The sequence below is a fragment of the Chrysemys picta genome, chromosome 2 (assembly GCF_011386835.1).
Source record: "Chrysemys picta bellii isolate R12L10 chromosome 2, ASM1138683v2, whole genome shotgun sequence".
In the NCBI taxonomy this organism is placed as follows: domain Eukaryota; kingdom Metazoa; phylum Chordata; order Testudines; family Emydidae; genus Chrysemys; species Chrysemys picta.
In genome coordinates, this window is record NC_088792.1 from 34,437,192 (window position 1) to 34,462,751 (window position 25,560).

At 47.0% G+C, this 25,560-nt stretch overlaps 1 protein-coding gene across 4 annotated transcripts in view; it reads left to right on the forward strand.

Moving 5' to 3' along the window:
• Nucleotides 1–25,560, forward strand: part of ODAD2 (outer dynein arm docking complex subunit 2) — a 184,304-nt gene that overhangs the window by 50,180 nt on the left and 108,564 nt on the right. The window lies entirely within an intron of this gene.

The following is a 25,560-nucleotide window of genomic DNA, read 5'->3' on the forward strand; positions in this document are numbered from 1 at the left end:
TTTCTGTGGACCCGAAAAACTTTCATGACAAAAGTTTCATAGAAACCAATATAGTCTGCAAAAATTTTCAGGTGCAATGAATTTTCATTTTACAGTGGAAAAAAATAGTTTGTGCAGAAGATATAGAGAAGAAAAAGAAGAAGCCTGTAAGACAAAGAAAAATTTTAAATGACCAAACTGGCCTTCTAAACACATTTGTTGTTAGCAAGAAAAAAAAAAAGACTCTCAGTAATAGCCTCCCAAATGGAGAGACTGGGTCACAGGTAGTTACTCTTATAAGGCTTGGTCTACACTACCCCCCCTAATTCGAACTAAGGTACGCAACTTCAGCTACGTGAATAACGTAGCTGAAGTTCGAAGTACCTTATTTCGAATTAGTTCAAACTTACCTTGGTCCACACTCGGCAGGCAGGCTCCCCCGTCGACTCCGCGGTACTCCTCTCGGCGAGCTGGAGTACCGCAGTCGACGGCGAGCACTTCCGGGTTCGACTTATCGCGTCCAGACTAGACGCGATAAGTCGAACCCAGAAGTTCGATTTCCAGCCGTCGAACTTGCCGGTAAGTGTAGCCAAGGCCTAAGAGAAAAAGGAATTAACAATTAGAGGGGGTAATGTAATGGGGAAAAAAGAAAAGGAAATGCATAAATAAAATGCACTGTAATAGCACAATACCAAGGCCTTCCTTCCTTTTTAATGTATAAATGTTTTAAACCAGTCTAGTATTTTTATGTCACTACATTAAATTTAATAATATAATTTGTGTGGGTGGCTCGTCCCCTTCTGGGTCTGTGGGCGGACAATCCGCCTCACTACGTCTCTGGGGGTTGCCTGATGTGGGGAATCAGCAGGGCGATGGGAGACGTGGGCTCAGGCCTGAGATCAGGACCGAACAACAAACACAGTTACAGAGCCCTAGCCCCTGGTCGGGGTAGGGCAGCAAAGTCTCTGGCTCAGGCCTATACTCAGGCTGGGCAGCAAACAGTCAGGCCTCCTAGCTCTAGTGGAGGGCTGACAAGTGCAGGCTTCGTGCCTAAGAGAGGGGGAGACTGCCACCCACGGGTTGGGGTGGCAGGGGTGGATACAGGCTCACCCACACCACTGTGTCCCAGCCCAGGGCCCTAGCAGTGGCCGAGCGGTCTGCCATTGGGTCAGCGGGGATCCTGACCACAACACGCTGACTCAGTCGCTGTCAGCGTTGCAGCCAGAGAGGGGTTGGCTACCACGGGCCACTTCCCAACTCCCCCTTAGGGTGTACCTGGCTCTGAAGAGGGTCATCCTGGTTGTTGGGGAAGAAGGCCTCGGTCAATTCTTGCAGCTCCTCCGTGCTCGGGTCTGTAAATGGCCCTGGCGGTCCTGGCCAGTCCTCGGCTCCCTCGGAGTTTGCAGCAACCTCCCAGCTCGGGAGCTCACAGGAGGCATCTGGCTCCTCCAGCGGCTGCCTCCCAACTGAGTTCTTCGGCATGCCAGTCCCGCCCACTAACTTCCGGCAGGAGGGTTGAACGTGGTGTGGCTCCGCCCACCAGGGTTCAGTGAGGGGCTCCTCCCCCTCCAGGTCTGTGGGCAGCCAATCCGCCTCACTACAGTGACTCTATTGCAATCTGTGTTTACTACTACAACAACAAAAACAGGCGAAAATCGATGGAAAAAACTATTAATAATTTTTCTGGGTAAATATTGGGGTTTATTTTGGTGGATGGAAGGACAGGGGAAAATAATGCTTTGATGAATGGAATTCAATGTGTTACGCTGCAGAACTAAAATAGAACTCAAAATACAATGCCACCTCTGAGTTTAAGAAAACAATATATCTCTAATCCCCAAATAAAACTTTTCATTTGAATAAACAATTTACTGTTGTAGACTTAGAACAACTAGCCTTTACATATTTACATTTAATAATTGGGCCACACCATGTGCAAAGCATACACTCAACTTCATCCTTTTCTCCTGTTTTTGTTTTTTTAAAACTTTCGAATACTTCCTTGTGTTCTGAAATGTATTCTGATACAGATTTTCATTTTCTTCCCATTTTAGTGTGTCAGATCTTTAAACCTTTATCTGGTAATAGGTTGAAATGTGTACGTGGTGGGCGTGAGATTCATCAGTACATTCAGATGTGCATGCACTTCAGAGCTTGCGTGCGTACCTGTTTGTTTATTATGTGTATCTTCTAGACCAGGGGTGGGCAAACTTTTTGGCCTGAGGACCGCATCGGGTTTTGTACATTGTATGGAGGGCCGGTTAGGGGAGGAGGTTGTGGCCCATCCAACCCCCCCCCCCCCCCGTTCCCTAACGGCCCCCCCCAGGGCCCCTGCCCCATCCACACACCCCCGCTCCCTGTCCCCTGACCGTCCCCAGACCTCCACCGCCCCATCCAACCCCTCTTCTCATTCCTGATGCCCCCTTGGGACTCCTGCCCCATCCAACCACCCCTTCTCCCTGTCCCCTGACTGCCCCCGGAATCCCTGCCCCTGACTGCCCCCTGCCGCCCCATCCAACCCCTCCTCCTTCCTGACTGCCCCCCCCCGGGAACCCTGCCCCCATTCAACCCGCTGTTCCCCCCCCGGAGTGCCCCAACCCCTATCCACACCCCCGCCCTCTGACCACCACCCCGAACTCCCCTGCCCTCTATCCAACCCCCCTGCTCCATGCCCCCTTACCGTGCTGCCTGGAGCACTGGTGGCTGGCAGCGCTACAGTGCGCCGCCTGGCTGGAGCCGGGCCACACTGCCACTGCCCTCGCCACCACTACGCAGCACAGAGACCGGGTCAGGCCAGGCTCTGCAGCTGCGCTGCCTCAGGAGCTCATAGGCCCGTCACCCAGAGCATTGCGCTGGCGGCGGAGTGAGTGAGCTGAGGCTGCAGGGGAGGGGAAACAGTAGGGGAGGGGCCAGGGCTAGTCTCCTGGGCCAGGAGCTCGGGGACCGGGCAGGACGGTCCCGCGGGCTGGATGTGGCCCGCGGGCCATAGTTTGCCCACCTCTGTTCTAGACTAATATATAGCCTTACTTCAACAGGAAACTGCGTATACACACACATATATTATCGTAATACATATATCTCATGCAATGTATTGTATTTTCCTAATAAAACAAATTATTTTCTATATATTTGAATGATACAAAAGTAGTGTGAAAATTGGAAAAAAACGAATAATACTTTTTGTAAAACCTGCGATTTTTTTTTGGTAAAAATTGGTTTTAACTGAAAACAAAGGGGCTTACATACATACCATAATAGTCTTAGTCTTATTACTTAGTCTTTCATTACATTTTTATCAAAATGTAAAATAGAAATATTTTCCGGCATTACTTGGTAAAATACATGATCTATAAACTAGGGTTACCATATTTCCACAAACAAAAAAGAGGACACGGGGGGGGGGGGAAGCCCCGCCCTAGCCCCGCCCCATCCACTCCCTCCCACTTCCCACCCCCTGACTGCTCCCCTCAGAACCCCAACCCCCCCTGCTTCTTGTCCCCTGACTGTCCCCTGCTGAGAACCCCCTACCCTAACTGCCCCCCCCCAGGACCCTACCTGTCCCCTGACTGCCCTGACCCTTATCCACTCGCATGGGTGGCAGGGTTGTAGAAATTTTGGTGGTGCCCAGAACCCCCCACCCCACCTGCCTAAGGCTCTGGGAGGGGGGTTGGGTGGGGGGAGGAGGTCTGGGGTGCAGGTCCTGGGCTGGGGATTAGGGTGCAGGAGGGGTGCAGGTTCTGGGATAGAGTTTGGGTGCTGGGTGCAGGCTCCGGGCTGGGGCAGGGGGTGGGTGTGCAGGAGGGGGTGAGGGGTGCAGGCTCTGGGATGGAGTTTGGGGGTGAGAGGCGGTGCAAAGGGAGGGGGTGCAGGCTTTAGGAGGAAGTTTGAGGGCAGGAGGGGATGTGTGGGAAGAGGGAGGGGGATTGGGAGGGAGTTTGGGGATAGGAGGGGATGCAGGGGTGAGGGCTGTGGGTCTGGGGATGAGGGGTTCATGATGCAGGAGGGGGCTCAGGGATGGAGCAGAGGATTAGGGTGTGTGGGGATGAAGGCTGGGGGGTTTGGGGTGTTGGAGAGGCTCAGGGCTAGGGTGGAAGGGCAGGGTAAGGGCAGCCTGTCTTCCCATTAGTGGATGGGGGCACTAGGACCCGGGGGCAGCAGACAGCAGTTGTCTGTGTGTACTGCCAGAGCCAGCACATGCAGACAAGGGAGAGGCAGACAGGAATGGGGGACCCACCGAGGGGGGGATGCATGGAGGGGGGGTGGCAGGTGGAGGCTGGGGACCCATCCAACACTCCCCCACTCCCTGACTGCCCCCCCCCACTCCTCTTACCATTCTGGCTCCATGTGGGTCGGTTTGTGTGTTACAGAGGACTACAGAGAGAGGGAGGGGGAAGCAGGGGAGGGCTCTGGCTGCTGGAGGCCAATGGGAGTGGGTCAATCGGCCTAGCCGCCCAATCAGCAGCCACACTCTGCATGGAAGGGAGGGAGGCGAGGGAGAAAAAAACCCCGGACATTTTAACCTTGTTACCAATTCCTCCCGGACGGCTATTTAGAGACGCAAAAGCCGGACATGTCCGGGGAAATACGGACGGATGGTAACCCTATATAAACTGAGAGGGTGAAGTTCAACACAAAATCAAAAAGTCACAATAGTATAAACAAAGGTTTCTATTTCAGCCTCCACTTCTAGTTGCTTTTTCTAGCTTTTTGTTGCTTTATTAAAACTGAAAATATTTAAATAATATGTTAGTGTTAAATTCCTTTTTTTTTTTAAAGGGAATTAAAAGGATCTTTCATGAAATCACTGCTGGTGTAACACTAGGGGTGTGTGAGATAGAAAGGGGTCATTTTAAACTGTTGGATGCAACATATTTGTATTTTAAAAATTACTAAAAATATTTAGGTAAGAGAAACAAGAGAAACAACTGGCCTACCATTTCTTATTGCCAAATCAGGGAAAACCAAAATCGCGGGTGAAGGGGGGTTTGAATCCCCAGCCTGGAGCTCAGGAAGTGGTGGGGGGCTGAAGCCCCTGCCTGGAGCTCAGGAAGTGGTGGGGGGCTGAAGCCCGGAGCAGGGAGCTGAAGCCCCAGCCAGGAGCAGGCAGCAGGGGGCCGAAGCCCAAGATTGAGCCCCCACCTGGGCAGGGCTTCAAGCCTGAGCAGTTTAGGTTTGCAGGGCTCCCTGTGGTGTGGTGCCCCACAGTTGCCCTGTTTTCCATCCCCTGCAGGCCCTGTGCATCACTTCCTGTACTGAGGCACTTCTTGTACTCAGTCACCTGTGTTTATCTGGCAGCCCACTCAGCACGTGTGTTGAAACCAGTTTGAAAAGTTGCTGTAAAAATAATTTTAGCAATAGACCGTTTTTTGAAGAAAAGTGGAGGAAAGCAGATACTGAAGGGGAGTTGATTGCCACTTGCAGCAAAAGAAGGGCTGACAACGAAGATCCAAACAGCAATAAAAACCAAGCAAATATGATCCAAAATATTTGGAATATGGATTTACGTGGACTGGTTTTCAGTGTGTGTTATGTGGCAAAGTTCTGGCAAAGGAGAACTTAAAATCGTTGAAAATGTTGTGGCACTTGCAGACATGGCACAGTTCTCTTCAAACAAAACAGCTTGATTTTTTTCAGTGAAAGCTGGCGGAGCTAAAAGGCAGAAAACAGTACTGAAAATGGCAACTACAGCAAATGAGAAAGCAAAAAATGCCTCAAGGGCTTTCTCATACTGGATAGCTAAAATTGGGAAACTGCACACTACTGGAGAAACTTCTTTTCTGTCATGTGCCAAGAAAGTGTTTTCAACTATGGTGGGGCAAGGCACAGTGACTCAACTTGATTTGATTCCCCTGTCTAATGACATTATTGCCAGGCATAGTCACAGTATGGCAAATGACGTGACTGCCAAAATCAAGCAAAGTCCTTTTTTTTTCTCCCATTCAACTTGATGAAACGACAGATGTATCAGGTGCTGCTCAGATGCTGACATACATAAAATTGGAGAATGACAAAAAACTCCAAGAGGAATTTCTGTTCTGCAGGCGATTACCACAAAGTGCTAGAGGGGAGCAGCTCTGTGCACTTTTGGATGTTTTTGTTTCTGATTCTGGCTTGGAATGGCAGGGCTGTGTAGAAATTTGTAGTGATGGTGCTCGTGCAATGACTGGAAAAATAAGCGGGGCTAGTCACCTGAGTGCAGGGTGTTGCACCGCAAGCAGTTTTGACTCACTGTATTATACACAGGCAAGCCCTAGTTGCAAAATAATGCCACCCGTTCTAAAACAAGTTCTCGATGAAGCTGTTTGCACAGTCAGCTTTACCAAGAGTAGCTCAACAAGTGTACGTCTGTCTGGAGTTTTGTGTAATGAGATTGGAGGTGAGTACCATCAGTTACTTAACCACACAGAAGTTCGGTGGCTGTCTCTGATAAAAGTTCTCGATCGTTTGTTTGAGCTCAGAGAGGAAGTGCGAATTTTTCTTTCAGACAAAGATTCCCCACTGGCCGAAAAGTTTGCAGATAACAAGTGGCTTGCTTTGCTAGCTTACCTGGCAGACATTTTTGAACGCCTAAATGTGTTAAATATCTCACTTCAAGGGCGAGATGCGTCCATCTTTTCTCTCACTGAGAAAATTGAAAGTTGGATCAACTTCAATTCTAATTACACTGAATATTGTTTAACAATTCAACAGTTAACCATTTTCTAATATAGCTTTTTTATTAAGTCCCACTCTATTTCTGCCTCCTGCACTAAAGGGGCTTTGATGCTTCTGAAGTAGTGTGTAGTCTTCCCTAACCACCTCTGCAGACCTGGGGATTAGTGAGCAGAGAGGCAAGTCCGTACAGCCAGTGGAGATATGCCTCTTTCACCCACCAACCACACAGGGCTAAAAAATTAGCACTCTACAGTATCTATAAGGCACACATATGGATTAAGAACTGGCCAACTGACAGGTCTCAGAAAGTAGTTGTCAGTGGGGAAATAATCAAATGGGAGTGTTTCTGCTTACAATGAGAGACTTAACAAGCTCAATCTATTAAGCTTATCAAAAAGAAGACTGAGAGGAGACTTGATTACAGTGTATAAATATTTTCATGGGGAAAAAATACCAGGTATAAAGGGCTCTTTAATAAAGCCGAGAAAGCCCTCAGAAGAACCAGTAGCTGGAAGCTGAAGCTAGACAACTTCAAATAAGAATTTAGGCATAAATTTTTAACAGTGAGAGTGATTAACGATTGGAACAAACTATCAAGGGAATCATAGAAGATTAGGGTTGGAAGAGACCTCAGGAGGTCTTCTAGTCCACACACACCCTGCTCAAAGCACGACCAATCCCAACTAAATCATTCCAGCCAGGGCTTTATCAAGCCAGCCTTAAAAATCTCTAAGGATGGAGAATCCACTAGCTCCCTAGGTAACCCATTCCAGTGCTTCACCACCCTTCTTGTGAAATAGGAAATGATCTCTTGTCTTCAGATCAAGACTGGATGCCTTTCTGGAAGATATGCTTAATCAAACACAAATTACAGTGCTCTACAGCCAAAATGCTTCTGAAATAAATGCAGTCAAACTTTACTAATTTTGGGTCACTGAGAACGAAAATGATGCTTAAAATTGTTGATTGGCTCTAGTTTTCAAGATATGCTATTGGGTCAGTATATACGACCCTTGACTTGGGAATGGCGGAGGATAAGTGAGTTATAAAGGGAAGGGATCTCAATTTAAACCAGAAATGACTAAAATACATCTTTGATTGGATCTATGAATAAATCTATGACTCTCAAGTGTCATGCTCTCTTATTTGTCAGTGTTTGATTTTGCAAAGGGACACATTTCTGTTTAGCCAAAGTGAGCAGAGATGCCTCGTACTTGTGTGAACAGTGCAGATAACTTCTGCTATGTTTGTGGTGAAGTGACTTTTGCATCACAAAAGCGCAGTATAATCACTATGGTTAAGAAAGCCTATCGCCTTTATTTTGGCTGCAAAATTGGAGATCAGGACAAGAGGTGGGCCCCACACATATGCTGCAACACTTGTGCAAAAAATCTTCGCCAGTGGTTGAACAGGAAAAAGAAATCTATGTCTTTTGCAGTGCCAATGATTTGGAGAAAGCCAACAGATCATACCAGCAATTGTTACTTCTGCATGGTGCCTCCAGTTGGGAAAGGTGTGTCAAAGAAGAAAAAGTGGACTGTGCAGTATCCAAACATTCCATCAGCTATACGCCCAGTACCCTACGGAGAAGGACTGCTGGTTCCTGATGCACCAGAATCATTCTCACTTGAGTCAGACGAGGAAGAGGAAGAGGATGAAACTTCTGGTCCTGAACCATCAATGTCACAGGACCCACATTTTCTCCCATCCTCCTCCCCTGAACCACACCTCATAACACAAGGTGAACTGAATGACCTTGTCAGGGATTTGGAACTACCCAAGAGTAAGGCAGAGCTATTGGGCTCCAGACTACAGCAGTGGAATCTCCTGGCAGGTGATGTTAGGGTTTCCATGTTCCGTGACCGTCAAAAGGATCTTGTCCCATTCTTCTTCATGGAAGGTGATCTTGTAGCCTGCAACAACATCAATGGTGTGATGGCAGCCCTCAACATTGTTCACGATCCAGATGAGTGGAGACTGTTTATTGATTCATTGAAGATGAGTCTTAAAGCTGTTTTACTGCATAATGGCAATGTTTTGCCATCCATTCCAATTCATGCAGTCCATATGAAGGAAACCTATGACAACATGAAACAACTTTTGAGGTGCATAAACTATGACCAACATCAGTGGCAGCTTTGTGGCGATTTGAAGGTTGTTGCTCTCTTGCTTGGTCTGCAGACTGGATACACAAAGTACTGCTGTTTTCTCTGCGAATGGAATAGTCGTGCAAGAGATTCCCACTACATCAAGAAAGATTGGCCACTCCGACAGTCATTGGAGCCTGGGAGGAAAAGTGTTCAGCATCCACCACTTGTTGAATCAAGGAAGATTTTGTTACCACCCTTACACATCAAGCTGGGTCTGATGAAGAACTTTGTCAAGGCCATTGACAAAACACAAGCAGCTTTCAAGTACCTCCGTGGAAAATTTCCAAGGTTAAGTGAAGCTAAGATAAAGGAAGGTGTCTTTGTTGGTCCTCAGATTCGTGAACTTCTTCGAGATGATGCATTTGACCATGCACTGCATGGCAAGGAAAAGACAACATGGAAAGCCTTCCAGTTAGTGGCAATAAATTTTCTCAGAAACAACAAGGCAGACAACTACAGGTTGTTGGTGGAAAACCTTCTCAAGGCATACAAAAGCCTTGGTTGCAACATGTCACTAAAGATACATTTTTTGCACTCTCATCTAGATTTTTTTTCACCGAACTGCGGAGCAGTGAGCGACGAGCACGGCGAGCGATTTCACCAGGCCATTGCAACAATGGAGAAACGCTATCAGGGCAAATGGAGCCCATCAATGCTTGCAGACTATTGCTGGACAGTGACAAGAGATGCTCCATTTAATGACTATAAGAGACAAGCCAAGAAGCGCCGAGTAGACACTGAATAGGACTAAACTATGTACAGAATAGTTTTTTGCCTTTTGTTTCATAATAAATTTTATTTATATAACCCTTTTGCTGATTTTTAAAGTGTTACATAAACAGGACAGGTGAAATATTATCATGTAAAGCAACCATAACCACATGAAAAGACCTAGGTTTACAATTTATGATTAAAACTCTACTATCTACACAATATACATAGACATAAAATGTAAAAACTTAAATATCTTAGAAACAATAGCCAATCCGTTGTTTTAATTGTCATATTTGAATTCAGCACATCAAAATACATAATAAATAGCACATTTTATCTCTGAAGCAGACGACTTCTCAAAAATTGTAGACCAGTGTTATTGGTTCAATACAAGTGAAATTTAATGGCCTGTTATGGAGAGGAGAGCAGATCAGATGACCTAATGTTCCCTTCAGGCCTTTAACTCTACCAATCTAGGGCTAAGAGGGGAAAGGTAATACAGCCACAGTCTGTATTACAATTCTGTAGCCCTTTGTAGTTGAGAACACCTTTTAAGATACGGACAGAGGGCATCAGGGGACACCAGCAACAGAAGAAGCCCTGATTCTATGGAAGGAGCTGGGGAAGGCCTCTGGAGCCTCATTACTGGTAGAGGCCTCAATGTGGATCTGTTCAGGTCCCAAGGAATCTGCAGGGTTGGTGTATAGGCTCCATGGACTGCCCCTAATGTAACAATTGTGGAGAAATTTTATGCAAAGGAAACCTCACAGAGATGTCCTCACCATTATCTTCCTTCCTCCCATCAGTTTTCTCACAGAAGGAGCAGTCAGGCCCATGGATACCAAATTTATATATGCTGATCATATCATTTTCCAATATATCTGGCTTTGTATACATTTTGTTAAGTTTTTAAGCAGATTTTACTGTACAGTCTAGAACTCTAACAAATCGTTCCATTTAATCCTTTAAAAAGTAAAAACAAAGGAAAGACAAACTTTGAAGTAGATTTTATTTTAAGGTAAGATTTTTTTTGTGTGGCCATTTTTTATAGTATTGTAGTTCTCAACTGTGTGACATGTAGGCATTGATAATTTCATAATTGATAATGTTGAACTTATAATTACTATACTGAAACTGGCTAGAAAATGCTTTATTAGCATAGCACACATCCTGTTTTAGAATTTATATTTTATTTTCATCTAGTTTGTGGATGCTTATACTGTATCATTATATAAGAAGAGATACACATTTTAAACTAAATCTGCATTTAATCTAAAGTCTTAAACTTGATTGTTGAAGTGCCAGTAGAATTCAGTTTGCATACAACACATGAGATTTCAAAGGGTATAACATGATTTTGTGTAAGTTTAATGGGGCACTAACTATTTCCATGCTTGTTAAAATCTATGCTGTATGACTTGTGTAATGATAACTACAAGAAAGAGAAATAATTATTGTGGTCACCAGTAGTATTACTTATGCGGTAGAACTAATGTTTTGGGACATATGAAAAATATTTTATTGTGGTTTTGCTTGAAAAATGTATAGTAAGCTGTGTAAGCAATTTAGAAGCAGAAAAACAAAATACATTTATCTTTTTCATATTCTGTTTTATTTAATATGGGAGAATAAGAATTTTTTAAAAATACTTGGAACATACCAAATATCTTATGTCAACCATTACATATGTAATAGATAACTATAACATGAATTATTGCATGATGAATTAAAGTATAGTTACAGTTTAGTGAGTGTATTCCTTAAAGGAAAAGACATCATTATGAGTGCTAGACATCACTATGAGTGCTAGACACACATTTCTTACATGTGCGTAAAGAAATGTGCCTTTAAACACCTGTCTTTGCACACCTTGTTATAAAGCAAAGCAAGTTTAGAATATATCTATAACATGGGCGCCGACTCCGTGCTCTGGGGCTGGAGCACCCACGGGGAAAAAGCAGCTCCCCGCCCCAGCTCACCTCCACCTCCTCCCCTGGGCGTGCCTTCCCCTCTTCTCCTCCCAGCGCTTGCTGCCACAAAACATCTGTTTCACGGTGAAACAAGTTGTTGGAGGGATGGGGGAGGAGCGGGAACGTGGCGCGCTGAGGGGAGGAGGCGGGGCCGGGGCGGGGATTTGGGGAAGGGGTCCAATAGGGGCAGGGAGGGGGCAGAGTTGGGGCAGAAACTTTGGGGAAGGGGTTGAAATGGGGGCATGTCAGGGGTGATGTCGGGGTGGGGCTGGGGGTTGGAGCACCCACCGGCGTCAGGAGAAGTTGGCACCTCTGATCTATAACCTGAGCTATGGTATTAAGATTATATATTTTGTAAAAAGACGACTGTTAGCTTTTTTGAACTCTCAGACCACAGTGTTTGCTGTAGTTTTGGGCTTTTCTGTCATTTAGACTGGCCAGCTATATGATATGTCAGGATGGGGGAAATCACTTCTCTAGGAAAGCTGCTGAAAATATTACACAGTACTTTGGTATGGAATGTATTGTGTTCAATAGGTTTACCTAATACTTAAAGTTAGGCACATGCTAATTACCTTATGGAATCAGAACCATAGTAATGATTAAACAAACAATCAGGCTTATTTTTAGAGAGACAAGGTGGGTGAGGTTGTTACCCTGAAATATGGATTTTGGGATGCCCCTATAATAACCTGCCTATTGTCCCCTTAGTCTGTCCTTGAGGTGTAAATTCCCGAGGTTATTAAGGAAACACTAAAGGACATGGATATAACCTTCTATAACGTAATTGACACAGGCAGTATTCTTTCCAAAACAAAATATCTTTTATTAAAATGTAACTTTAGCGCTCTTGTGGCGAAGATGGAGTCTGCTCTGCAGGCAGCTCTCGCCAAGAGAAGGTATGTGCAGGAATGCAGCAGGGAAAGTCCCTTTCACTCCAGGGTCACCTGTTCCAACCCCCCCAAAGTGAACACACACTGGAAAAGTACAATGAATGTAGGAAAGGGAAATATTTATTTACAGAGGGATGAAAGGAGAAAAACGGGGAAATATAGGGGGAGCGGTAAAACAGGGTTGCATTCAACTCAAGGCCCCACAGGCCCAGTGGTACTATAGTGTGAAAGGGCAGACACCAAGCAATATGTCTGCACACAGAGTTCAGGAGTCCTGGGCACAGTTCCAGTTCAGTGAGTCTTGGGTGCTCATGGTAGTCTTCAGTGTCAGCAAACTTTCCCCAACAAACCCCTCCGGTGCCCTCTTCTGCCGCTCTCTGCAAAGCCACAGAAAGCGACCACCTCCCCACTTAACCAGCTAGCAGCCTCCCTCCTTGTTCCCAATGCAGAGTCACAAGCCCCAGTACTCACAGCCCCATGCAGCTCTGGGCAGCCGTGATACTGGGTCCAGCTCCGGCCTGTCCTTCTCGGGTGATTCCTCCCTGGCACAGTGCTCCTCCTGGCTCCTGTCTTGGGGTGTCCCAGATCGGCCGCTCTGTCCCTCCCAGGTTTCAGGCAGGTTCTTGGCTGCTTCACTCTGTGAGAGTCTGCTTGCTGCAGCCCTTCTGTCTGGAGCTCCTGACACACCCTGTTGCTCTCCTCCTTAGGAAAAAGATTTAAAGGGGCCAAGCTCTCTAAACCCCAAAGGGGTTACAAAAATAACTAATAATCCCTAATACAGTATAATCTAAAAATCCTAAACAAGGCACAAAATCCCTGACACCAATCCCTTATTGCAAGTCAAAGAGCATTCAGACTACCATAACATATAGTTTAAATCAGTGGTTCTCAAACTTTTTGTATTGGTGACCCCTTTCTAACACCAAGCCTCTGAGTGCGACCCCCCCTTAGAAATTAAAAACACATTTTTGATATTTAACACTATGTTAAATGCTAAATTTAAACCCTATTGCTTAAAATGAATTTACCTTTTCTCACTGCTTTTAAATTAAGACTAAAACACATTTTATCAAATTAAATATAAGTGGAAAAGTTATTTTTAAGTAGAATTTTATTTTAATACTTGACAGCAATTAATGACCTGAAGCAGCCAAAAATCAGTGAGATGGATGATGCTGTTTATTTGACACAAGAATTTTTATTCTTGGTGTTGTTTTAGAAAGGACACATCTGATGTCATCCTTCACATCAAGCCGGTTTCGAGATTTCGTCTTTATTGTGAGAAGGCTGGAGAATCCACTCTCGCATTCGTAGGTAGTGGGAAATGGCAAAAGGACCCTCAGGGCCATTTCAGACACCTGTGGGTATTCACTTGCAACTGAGCACCAGAACTGGTTTGGAGGCAGCTGTGGGAATTTTGCTTTCACTTCATCATCATTGATCATGTCGACAAACTGTTCCTGTGCGTGAATATCGTCAGTAGGTTACTGCTCAGCTGTCACACTGAAAGGGTTCTTCACCAGGGAATGAAGTGCTTTCTGGTAGCACTGGGAAGTAGTGTGAGAACTCTTCATGAAGGGCTCTCAAATGTTCACTGATCACTGACTTGAGAGCACTATCAATGTTAACTTCCTCCTCCTTGCTGAACAAGGATAGTGTCAGAAACATGCCGTATCTGTCTGTGTCCAGCTTCCTGCACCACAGATCCAACTTCATCTGGAAGGCTTTGATTTTATTAGTCAAGTCGATTAATGTTGAATGTTTTCCCTTAAGTGACAGATTGAGATAATTAAGGCTCATAGACTCATAGACTTTAAGGTCAGAAGGGACCATTATGATCATCTGGTCTGACCCCCTGCATGCTGCAGGCCACAAAGCCGTCCCTACCCCTTCCCTTGACTCTGCTGATGAAGTCCCCAAATCCTGTGGCTTAGTGACTTCAAATGGCAGAGAACCCTCCTGCTAGCGATCCCTGCCCCATGCTACGGAGGAAGGCGAAAAACCTCCAGGGCCTCTGCCAATCTACCCTGGAGGAAAATTCCTTCCCGACCCCAAATGTGGCGATCAGTAAAACCCCGAGCATGTAGGCAAGAGTCTCCAGCCTGACCCTCGTTAGCCATTATACTATTTACCTGCCATGGCTCAGTATTCCTTGGCTAAAATCATGTTTTTCCATTAAACCATTCCCTCCATAAACTTATCTAACTTAATCTTAAAACCAGACAAGTCCTTCGCCCCCACCGTTTCCCTCGGAAGGCCGTTCCAATATTTCACCCCTCTGACGGTCAGAAACCTTCGTCTAATTTCAAGCCTAAACTTCCCACGGCCAGTTTATATCCATTCGTTCTCGTGTCCACATTAGTACTAAGCTGGAATAGTTCCTCTCCCTCCCTTGTATTTATCCCTCTGATATATTTAAAGAGAGCAATCATATCCCCCCTCAGCCTTCGTTTTGTCAGACTAAACAACCCGAGCTCGTCTAGTCTCCTTTCATACGACAGGTTTTCCATTCCTCTGATCATCCTAGTGGCCCTTCTCTGTACCCGTTCCAGTTTGAGTTCATCTCCCAAAGATATCTACCAAAGATATCAAGTAGGTACGCCAAGAAGAGAAGCCATTTCTTGTCACTGAACATTTTGTTCAGCTCTTGTTTCTGTTTTCACAGGAAAAACTCTGCCATCTCTTCACGAAGTATAAAAATGCGCTTTAATGTGCGTCCCCTAGAAAGCCATCAGACTTGAGTGTGGAAAAGCAGAACTTCATATTCACCACCCATTTCATTGCAGAACTCTTGAAAGAGACGACTATTCAGAGCATGAGCTTTAATGTAGTTCATCACTCGTATAACAACATCCACCACAGCATTAAGGCATATTGGCAATGTCTTTGCAGCTAGGATTTGACGATGGATTCCACAATGAGTGACAATCACATTAGGAGAGACATACTTTACCTTCTGCTGAAAGCCAGACCATGCACCCATCATTGCTGGAGCATCATCAGTACAGATACCACAAAGATTTTTTTACTCAATACCATTGCTTTCGAAAAAGGCATTCACCTTATTGAAAATGGCCTGTGCTGTTGTGGTTGTTTCAAGTTGTTCACAGAATAAGAACTCATCCTTAACATCCCCGGTATTAACATACCGTATGAATGCTATCAGTTGTGCGCAATGAGTAACATCAGTAGTTTCATCAAGTTGCAGGCTGAACATACTGAAAGCAGAATGTTTAATTTTGTGCACAACTTATTTTTTGATATCTTCAGACATCTCACATATTCTGCATTTCACAGTATCATTAGACATGGAAAGCATAATCAGTTTTTTGGCAGTATCATTGCCAACCATAAGTGCCACAATATCTTTGCATGCTGGCAGAATAAGCTCCTCACCTACTGTATGTGGCGTTTTGGTACAGGCAATTCATAGTGACACAACATAAGAGGCCTCCACAGCTGAGGACGTTTGCTGTCGGAAACTCCCATCAGCATCAAGCCAGGCCTTCTTTATTGCTTCTTCTCTGCGTTTGAAAAAAATCCACATTTTGATTTTTATGCTCAGGATGTTTAGTTTCAAGATGTCGCTGCAGTTTGCATGGTTTCATTGATTCAGCAGACAAAACTTCACAGCGGATGACACATTGCGGTTTTTCAATTCCAGAGGTGATGATACTGGTAAAACCGAGTTTAATGAAAGACTTGAGATACTTTCATTTTTTAGCAGTTTTAGCAGTACAAGTGGTCATTATTTTCAGGAGAAAATTTCATAGAATCATAGAATCATAGAATATCAGAGTTGGAAGGGACCTCAAGAGGTCATCTAGTCCAACCCCCTGCTCAAAGCAGGACCAATTCCCAGCTAAATCATCCCAGCCAGGGCTTTGTCAAGCCGGGCCTTAAAAACCTCCAAGGAAGGAGACTCCACCACCTCCCTAGGTAACGCATTCCAGTGTTTCACCACCCTCCTAGTGAAATAGTTTTTCCTGATATCCAACCTGGACCTCCCCCACTGCAACTTGAGACCATTGCTCCTTGTTCTGTCATCTGCCACCACTGAGAACAGCCGAGCTCCATCCTCTTTGGAACCCCCCTTCAGGTAGTTGAAGGCTGCTATCAAATCCCCCCTCATTCTTCTCTTCTGGAGACTAAACAATCCCAGTTCCCTCAGCCTCTCCTCATAAGTCATGTGCTCCAGACCCCTAATCATTTTTGTTGCCCTCCGCTGGACTCTTTCCAATTTTTCCACATCCTTCTTGTAGTGTGGGGCCCAAAACTGGACACAGTATTCCAGATGAGGCCTCACCAACGTCGAATAAAGGGGAACGATCACGTTCCTCGATCTGCTGGCAATGCCCCTACTTATACAGCCCAAAATGCCGTTAGCCTTCTTGGCAACAAGAGCACACTGTTGACTCATATCCAGCTTCTCGTCCACTGTGACCCCTAGGTCCTTTTCTGCAGAACTGCTATCTAGCCATTCGGTCCCTAGTCTGTAGCAGTGCATGGGATTCTTCCGTCCTAAGTGCAGGACTCTGCACTTGTCCTTGTTGAACCTCATCAGGTTTTTTTCGTCCCAATCCTCTAATTTGTCTAGGTCCCTCTGTACCCGATCCCTACCCTCTAGTGTATCTACCACGCCTCCTAGTTTAGTGTCATCTGCAAACTTGCTGAGAGTGCAGTCCACACCATCCTCCAGATCATTAATAAAGATATTAAACAAAACCGGCCCCAGGACCGACCCTTGGGGCACTCCGCTTGAAACCGGCTGCCAACTAGACATGGAGCGATTGATCGCTACCCGTTGAGCCCGACGATCTAGCCAGCTTTCTATCCACCTTACAGTCCATTCATCCAGCCCATACTTCTTTAACTTGGCGGCAAGAATACTGTGGGAGACCGTATCAAAAGCTTTGCTAAAGTCAAGGAATAACACATCCACTGCTTTCCCCTCATCCACAGACCCAGTTATCTCATCATAGAAGGCAATTAGGTTAGTCAGGCACGACTTCCCCTTTGTGAATCCATGCTGACTGTTCCTGATCACTTTCCTCTCCTCTAAATGTTTCATAATTGATTCCTTGAGGACCTGCTCCATGATTTTTCCAGGGACTGAGGTGAGGCTGACTGGCCTGTAGTTCCCCGGATCCTCCTTCTTCCCTTTTTTAAAGATGGGCACTACATTAGCCTTTTTCCAGTCATCAGGGACCTCCCCTGATCGCCATGAGTTTTCAAAAATAATGGCTAATGGCTCTGCAATCTCACCCGCCAACTCCTTTAGCACCCTCGGATGCAGCGCATCCGGCCCCATGGACTTGTGCACGTCCAGTTTTTCTAAATAGTCCCGAACCACTTCTTTCTCCACAGAGGGTTGGTCACCTTCTCCCCATGCTGTACTGCCCAGTGCAGCAATCTGGGAGCTGACCTTGTGCGTGAAGACAGAGGCAAAAAAATCATTGAGTACATTAGCTTTTTCCACATCCTCGGTCACTAGGTTGCCTCCCTCATTCAGTAAGGGGCCCACACTTTCCTTGATTTTCTTCTTGTTGCTAACATACCTGAAGAAACCCTTCTTGTTACTCTTAACATCTCTTGCTAACTGCAACTCCAAGTGTGATTTGGCCTTCCTGATTTCACTCCTGCACGCCTGAGCAATATTTTTATACTTCTCCCTGGTCATTTGTCCAATCTTCCACTTCTTGTAAGCTTCTTTTTTGCGTTTAAGATCAGCAAGGATTTCACTATTTAGCCAAGCTGGTCGCCTGCCATATTTACTATTCTTTCTACACATCGGGATGGTTTGTTCCTGCAACCTCAATAAGGATTCTTTAAAATACAGCCAGCTCTCCTGGACCCCTTTGCCCTTCATGTTATTCTCCCAGGGGATCCTGCCCATCTGTTCCCTGAGGGAGTCAAAGTCTGCTTTTCTGAAGTCCAGGGTCCGTATTCTGCTGCTCTCCTTTCTTCCTTGTGTCAGGATCCTGAACTCGACCATCTCATGGTCACTGCCTCCCAGGTTCCCATCTACTTTTGCTTCCCCTACTAGTTTTTCCCTGTTTGTGAGTAGCAGGTCAAGAAAAGCTTTGCCCCTAGTTGGTTCCTCCAGCACTTGCACCAGGAAATTGTCCCCTACACTATCCAAAAATTTCCTGGATTGCCTGTGCACCGGTGTATTGCTCTCCCAGCAGATATCAGGGTGATTAAAGTCTCCCATGAGAACCAGGGCCTGCGATCTAGCAACTTCTGCTAGTTGCCAGAAGAAAGCCTCGTCCACCTCATCCCCCTGGTCTGGTGGTCTATAGCAGACTCCAACCACGACATCACCCTTGTTGCTCACACTTCTCAACTTTATCCAGAGACTCTCAGGTTTTTCTGCAGTTTCATACCGGAGCTCTGAGCAGTCATACTCCTCTCTTACATACAACGCAACTCCCCCACCTTTTCTGCCCTGCCTGTCCTTCCTGAACAGTTTATATCCATCGATGACAGTACTCCAGTCATGTGAGTTATCCCACCAAGTCTCTGTTATTCCAATCACATCATAGTTCCCTGACTGTGCCAGGACTTCCAGTTCTCCCTGCTTGTTTCCCAGGCTTCTTGCATTTGTGTATAGGCACTTAAGATAACTCATCGATCGTCCCTCTTTCTCAGCATGAGACAGGAGTCCTCCCCTCTTGCGCTCTCCTGCTTGTGCTTCCTCCCAGGATCCCATTTCCCCACTTACCTCAGGGCTTTGGTCTCCTTCCCCCGGTAAACCTAGTTTAAAGCCCTCCTCACTAGGTTAGCCAGCCAGCTGGCGAAGATGCTCTTCCCTCTCTTCGTTAGGTGGAGCCCGTCTCTGCCTAGCACTCCTTCTTCTTGGAACACCATCCCATGGTCGAAGAATCCAAAGCCTTCTCTCCGACACCACCTGCGTAGCCATTCGTTGACTTCCACGATTCGACGGTCTCTACCCCGGCCTTTTCCTTGCACAGGGAGGATGGACGAGAACACCACTTGCGCCTCAAACTCCTTTATCCTTCTTTCCAGAGCCACGTAGTCTGTAGTGATCCGCTCAAGGTCATTCTTGGCAGTATCATTGGTGCCCACATGGAGAAGCAGGAAGGGGTAGCGATCCGAGGGCTTGATGAGTCTCGGCAGTCTTTCCGTCACATCGTGTATCCTAGCTCCTGGCAAGCAGCAGACCTCTCGGTTTTCCCGGTCAGGGCAGCAGATAGATGACTCAGTCCCCCTGAGGAGGGAGTCCCCGACCACCACCACCCTCCTCCTCCTCTTGGGAGTGGTGGTCGTGGAACCCCCATCCCTAGGACAGTGCATCTTTTGCCTTCCAATCGGTGGAGTCTCCTTCTGCTCCCTTCCCTCAGATGGGTCATCTAGTCCACTCTCCGCATTAGTACCTGTAGAGAGAACATGGAAATGATTGCTCACCTGTATCTCCATTGCTGGTGCATGGACGCTCCTCTTTCTCCTTCTGGAGGTCACATGCTGCCAAACCTCCTCACAATCCTTCTGTCCCTGCTGCGCCTGCTCTGAATCTTCAGAACATTGTGGCCGTAGAAGCATCTCCTGACGTCTGTCCAGGAAATCTTCATTTTCCCTTATGCAACGCAGAGTCGACACTCGTTTCTCCAGCCCTCGAACCTTCTCTTCCAACATGGAGACCAGCTTGCACTTTGTACAGACAAAGTCGCTTCTGTCCTGTGGAAGAAAGACAAACATGGCACAACCTGTGCAGGTTACAACAGCTGATCGCTCACCTTCCATATCACCGTCCTCTTAAGAGCTTCCTCAACTGTTGCAGGAACTACTCAGAGAAACCTGCAGATGAAAGCCTCAGTGCGCTCTCCCCACACGAACTCCCAGGCAAACTCCCGCTGTTAGCCTCTGCTGTTCGCCGTTCTTGTATGTCTGACTGTTAATTAATAAAGTACTTGTTCAGCTGTGAATCAAGCCCTCTAACGTTGTCTCAGTACCGGGCCATCCATAGGAAAAATGGAACCCTGGGCAAACTTCTATTTGGCATCCTTTCTTTGGAGGTGGAGCAGCGCTGGAGTGGAGTTGCTGGTGGAGCTGGGCTGGAGAAGCTTGAGGCTCTGAGGTCAGCACATGGTGATGATGGTGGATCATAACCAAGTGCCTGGCCGGGCTCACAGCAGGTGGCGGGGCTCGGGGTTCACAACCCTGTGTGTGGCAGGGCTGGGGGTTAACAACCTTGTGCCTGCAGAGTTCCCGGCTGATAACCCTCAGCATGTCCAAGCTCCGCCTGACAACCCCAGTACAGAGGTCAGGGCTCACAGCATCCTGGATGCCCCAGCTCAGGGCTCACAGCCCCTCTCCTGGTTGGGGTGGGGACTCGCAACCTTGCCTGGCGGTTGGAGTCGGGGCTCACAACCACGCATCCCTGTCAGGGTCGGGGCTCACAGCCTGGCGGTTGGAGTCGGGGATCACAGCCCAGTGCCTGCCCAGAGCTCGCAGCCCCACTCCTGGCCAGAGTTGGGATCTGTGCTCGCAGCCCCACGGGGGGTTGGAGTAGGGGCTCTCAGCCCTGTGTGGGGGTCGGAGTCGGGGCTCGCCACCCCGCACCTGGCCAGAGCTCACAGCCCCACTCCTGACCAGGGCCAGGGTTGGGGTCGGGGCTGGCAGCCACGTGTCCCTGTCGGGGCTCACAGCCTAGTGCAGGGGTCGGGGCTCACAGCCCGGCGTCAGGGTCAGGGCTCACAGCCACGCGCCGGGGTTGGGGTTCACAGCCGCATGTCAGGGTTGGGACTCGCGACCCCCCACATAACTGGGTTGCAACCCCCAGTTTGAGAACCAATGGTTTAAATGATTCTGAGTGTAGCACTTTGTTACAAGTGGTCAGTGGGAAGATTGAAAAAATTGGGTGTGTTTAGTCTGGAAAAGAGAAGACTGAGAGGGGACTTGATAACAGTTTTCAAGTACATATAAGGTTGTTACAAGGAGGAGGGAGAAAAATTGTTCTTAACCGCTGAGGATAGGACAAGAAGCAATGGACTTAAATTGTAGCAAGGGAGGTTTAGGTTGAACATTAGGAAAAACTTCCTAACTGTCAGGGTGGGTAAGCACTGGAATAAATTGCCCAGGAAAGTTGTGGAATCTCCATCACTGGAGATGTTTAAGAGCAGGTTAGACAAACACCTGTCGGGGATGGTCTAGATAATACTTAGTCCTGCCATGAGTGCAGGGGACTGAACTAGATGACCTCTCGAGGTCCCTTCCAGTCCTATGATTCTATGAAATTGCTGACAGCAGTTCTTAAATAATACTTTAAGTATTATAGAAGTAAAATACAATCAAAACACAAACAAACATTCCAAGCATACACATGTTAAATACTGTGCCAAACTATACTATACTAAAAATTATATCAAAAACTGGCAAATTTACTCAGTACTGGTTTACAATGGCACCATGGCACTGGGCCCAAACTCAGAACGGGCCCCAACGCCTGGACCATTGACCTGCCCCCATCCCATCTGTCACCCCACCCAAGGCCCCTCCTACTGCTTGCTCCTCTTTGCCCCTTCCCCTCCTCGCCTCCTGCTCACTTCTTTTCGCCCCCTTGCTCCCATGCGAGGGGCGTGTCGGGCTTTGGGGTGAAGAGGCAAAGTGGGGGGCAGGGCCTCAAGGTGGAGCATGGGTGGGGCCTCAGGAGGGAAGAGGCCGAGCAGGGGGCGGAGCCTCGGTGGGGAGTGCAGGCAGAGTGGAGGGCGGGGCTATGGTCCAGGTGCCAGGGCCCACAAAAGATTAATCCCGTCCTGAGCTTATTTTATAAATCCATTGGTATCCCTTTAAAATCTCTGTTGCTGCTTTGTAAATCTTTAATCACTGTTGCTGTTCAGCTCCTGGTCAGTCAGCTTTGCTCCACTCTGGTTTCCTTCTCTCTCTCTGCAGCAGCTTTTCTGATTTCTTTCCAGCAGCTTTCTCTTTTCTGGCTTCCAGTTCCCATCTTCTCCTGATTGAATCTCTCTCCAGTGCAGATCTTCCTGTGCAAATTTGCCTGCTGTTAGCTGGCCTTTTATGCGATACTCTAATGTTCTCCTAATATACCTTTCTAAGAAATGTACATGCCCAGTATCAACCATTACTTCAGAGTTCTGATTGACAGCTCTGACCTTTAAAACAAGTTGTGACCTGTATGAATGAGGTCTGACCAGCTAGCTGCTCAGTTAACTAACCTCTCTGTCACCCCGTACTGCACATGCTCAGTAGCCACTAATCTTGCACATGCTGACCTAAGTTCCCTGTAAGCTGCATGGCTGCGCAGCAGGCTATCAAGGGCCACGCAGGCAGGGAGAGGCACCCCTCCCACGGCCTAGCCCAGCTCTGCCAGAGCTGCCACGGCCAGGGAGAGAAAGCCCTCCCCTGGTGTGGCCCACCCCAGCCCCGCCGGAGTTGCAAGACAGAGGTGCCCCTCCCCCAGCCAAGCCCAGCCCCACTCAAGTTGCTGGGAAGAGGCGCCCCTCCCCTGCCCTGGTCCAGCCCAGCTGGAGCTGCTAGGGAGAGAAGTCCCTCCCCTGCCGGCCCAGCCCACCCAAGCACACCAGAGCTGACATGGCCGGGGAGCAGAACCCCTCCCCCAGCCCGCCCCAGCCCCATCGGAGCTGCCGGGAAGAGGAGCCCCTCCCCTGGCCAAGCCCAGCCCCACTGGAGCTGTTGGGGAGAGGAGCCCCTCCCCTGCCCAGTCCAGCCCACTGGAATTACTGGGGAGAGGTGCCCCTCCCCTGCCCTGGTCCAGCCCCATGGGAGCTGCCAGGGAGAGGAGCCCCCCCCCTGCCATGGCCGGGGAGGGGAATCCCTTCCCCAGCCTGGCCCAACCCAGCCCCGCCGGAGCTGCCAGAGAGAGACGCCCCTCGTCCGGCCCAGCCCAGACCCGCCAGAACTGCCGCGGCACAGGAGAGGCACCTCTCCCTCAGCCCACCCTGTCGGAGCTGCCACCGCCGGGGAGAGGCGCCTCTCACCCAGACCCGAGCAGCTGTGGTGAGAGACAGCTGGGGGGAGTCCTCTCTCCCCAAAACAGGTGCAGGACAGCCTGTACCCCAAACTCCTCATCCCCAGCCCCACCCCAGAGCCCTCACTCTAACCCTCTGCCCCAGCCCTGAGCCCCCTCCCGTACTCCGAACTGCTCATCCCCAACCCCACCCCAGAGCCCACACCTCCAGCCAGAGGCCTCAACCCCCTGCACCGCAACCCTCTGCCCTAGCCCATAGCTCCCTCCCACACTCTGAACCCCTTGGCCCCACCGTCATCACCTCCATATTGTGCACATAACAAAATTCTGCACATGGACATAACAAATTAGAGGGAACACTGATGCTGACTGTTGTCATTTACCTCAGAGCTGTGATTCTGCCAATCCCCCCTGCCCCCCATGGCTATTTGCCATGGCACCATTTTAGAAATCCTGGGTTTTCATTGCACATGCTCAGGGTCCACAGCATTCATCTCAGGGTGGAGTGACTTGCTTATTCAGAATAAAAATCAGGCAGACAAAGTGAAGATGAGAATTCCTCTAGTAACATGGTAATATCTTTATTGGACCAACTTCTGCTGGTGAGAGAGACAAGCTTTCGAGCTTACAGAAGAGCTCTGTGTAAGCTTGAAAGTTTGTCTCTCTCACTAGCAGCATTTAGTCCAATAAAATATAATTCCCCACAGATCTTGTCTCTCTAATATCCTGGGACTGACATGTCTACAACAACACAGACGTACTTTTAGGTATTTTCCCAGTAGAAGATAAATATCTTCGACATCAAAGTGTGTCCCTTGTAATTCAGCAGTTTTTGTAAGAGTGGATTCTTGCATCTGTGGATATGTTTAGATAGAAGAAACTGATGTAAAAATTACCTTTGAAACTGCATTCATGTCAACTTTGTTGATTAACAGAACAAGCTTGTCAAATGTAGGGTTTCTGATAGGGTTTCCAATCATATAGTTTTCTCACATTCATAGTTTGGTTTGCTTTCTCATGCATTCCCAAGCTAACTTTTGTGATAGCCATTGTAGGATACCTTGATTTAGGTGTTTATCTGATTATATATAGTTGACCTACCATTTTGGTTTTATTGTTTTAAGGAAAGTGCTGCATGCTATGAAACTATAAAGTAAATTTCTCATAAAATCTACTCATTTCAGATTAGGAATCATAATCCATTTTTTCAGTGACTTTCCAAATTTCAGTATGCCAGGCATGGATTAGGAAATTATCCTCCTTTGCAATATCAAAGTTCTTTGCAATATCATCAACTTCAGTTAAGAGACATGGGCTTGAGCTGCAAAATTAGATCTAGACGTTGGCCCAACTTTCGTAGAGTTCAAAGGGATGTTTGGATATAGGGGTTTTATAGATTCATAGATTTAACGCCACAAAGGATCATTGTGATCATCTAGTTTGACCTCTGATATAATACAGTCCATAGGACTTTCCTGAATTAATTCCTCCTTCCGTCTAATAGAACTAGACTAGAGCATATATTTTAGAAAAACATCCAATCTTGATTTTAAAATTTCCAGTGATGGAGAATCCACCACCGCCTTTGGTAAATTGTTCCAATGGTTAATTACCCTCACTGTTAAAATATTTGCCTTATTTCTAGTCTGAATTTGTCTAGCTTCAACTTTCAGCCATTGGATTTTGTTGTACCTTTGTCTGCTAGACTGAAGAGCCTTCTATGATCAAATTTCTGTTCTCCAATTTAGGTACTTACTAGACTGTGATCAAATCACCCCTTAACCTTCTCTTTGATAAGATAAATAGATTGAGTTCCTGGAGTATAGAAGGTATATTGTTTAATCCTTTAATCATTCTCATGGCTCTTCTCTGAACCCTCTGCAATTTATCTGCAGTAAACAGTGGACACCAAAACTGGAGATGATATTCCAGTAATGGTAGCACCAGTGACATATCCAGAGATAATATAACCTCCCTACTCCTATTCAATATTTCCCTATATATACATTGAAGGTTGCATTAGCACTTTTAACCACTGCATTGCACTCTAAGATCATGTTCAGCTGATTAACTACCTTGACCCTTCAGACTTTCAGTTTCAGTGCTTCCCAGATAACAGTCCACCATTCTTTGGCCCAGGTGTATGACCTTACATTTGACCATATTTAAACACACATTATTTGATTGCACCCATTTTACCAAGCAATCAAGATTGTTCTATATCAGTGAAC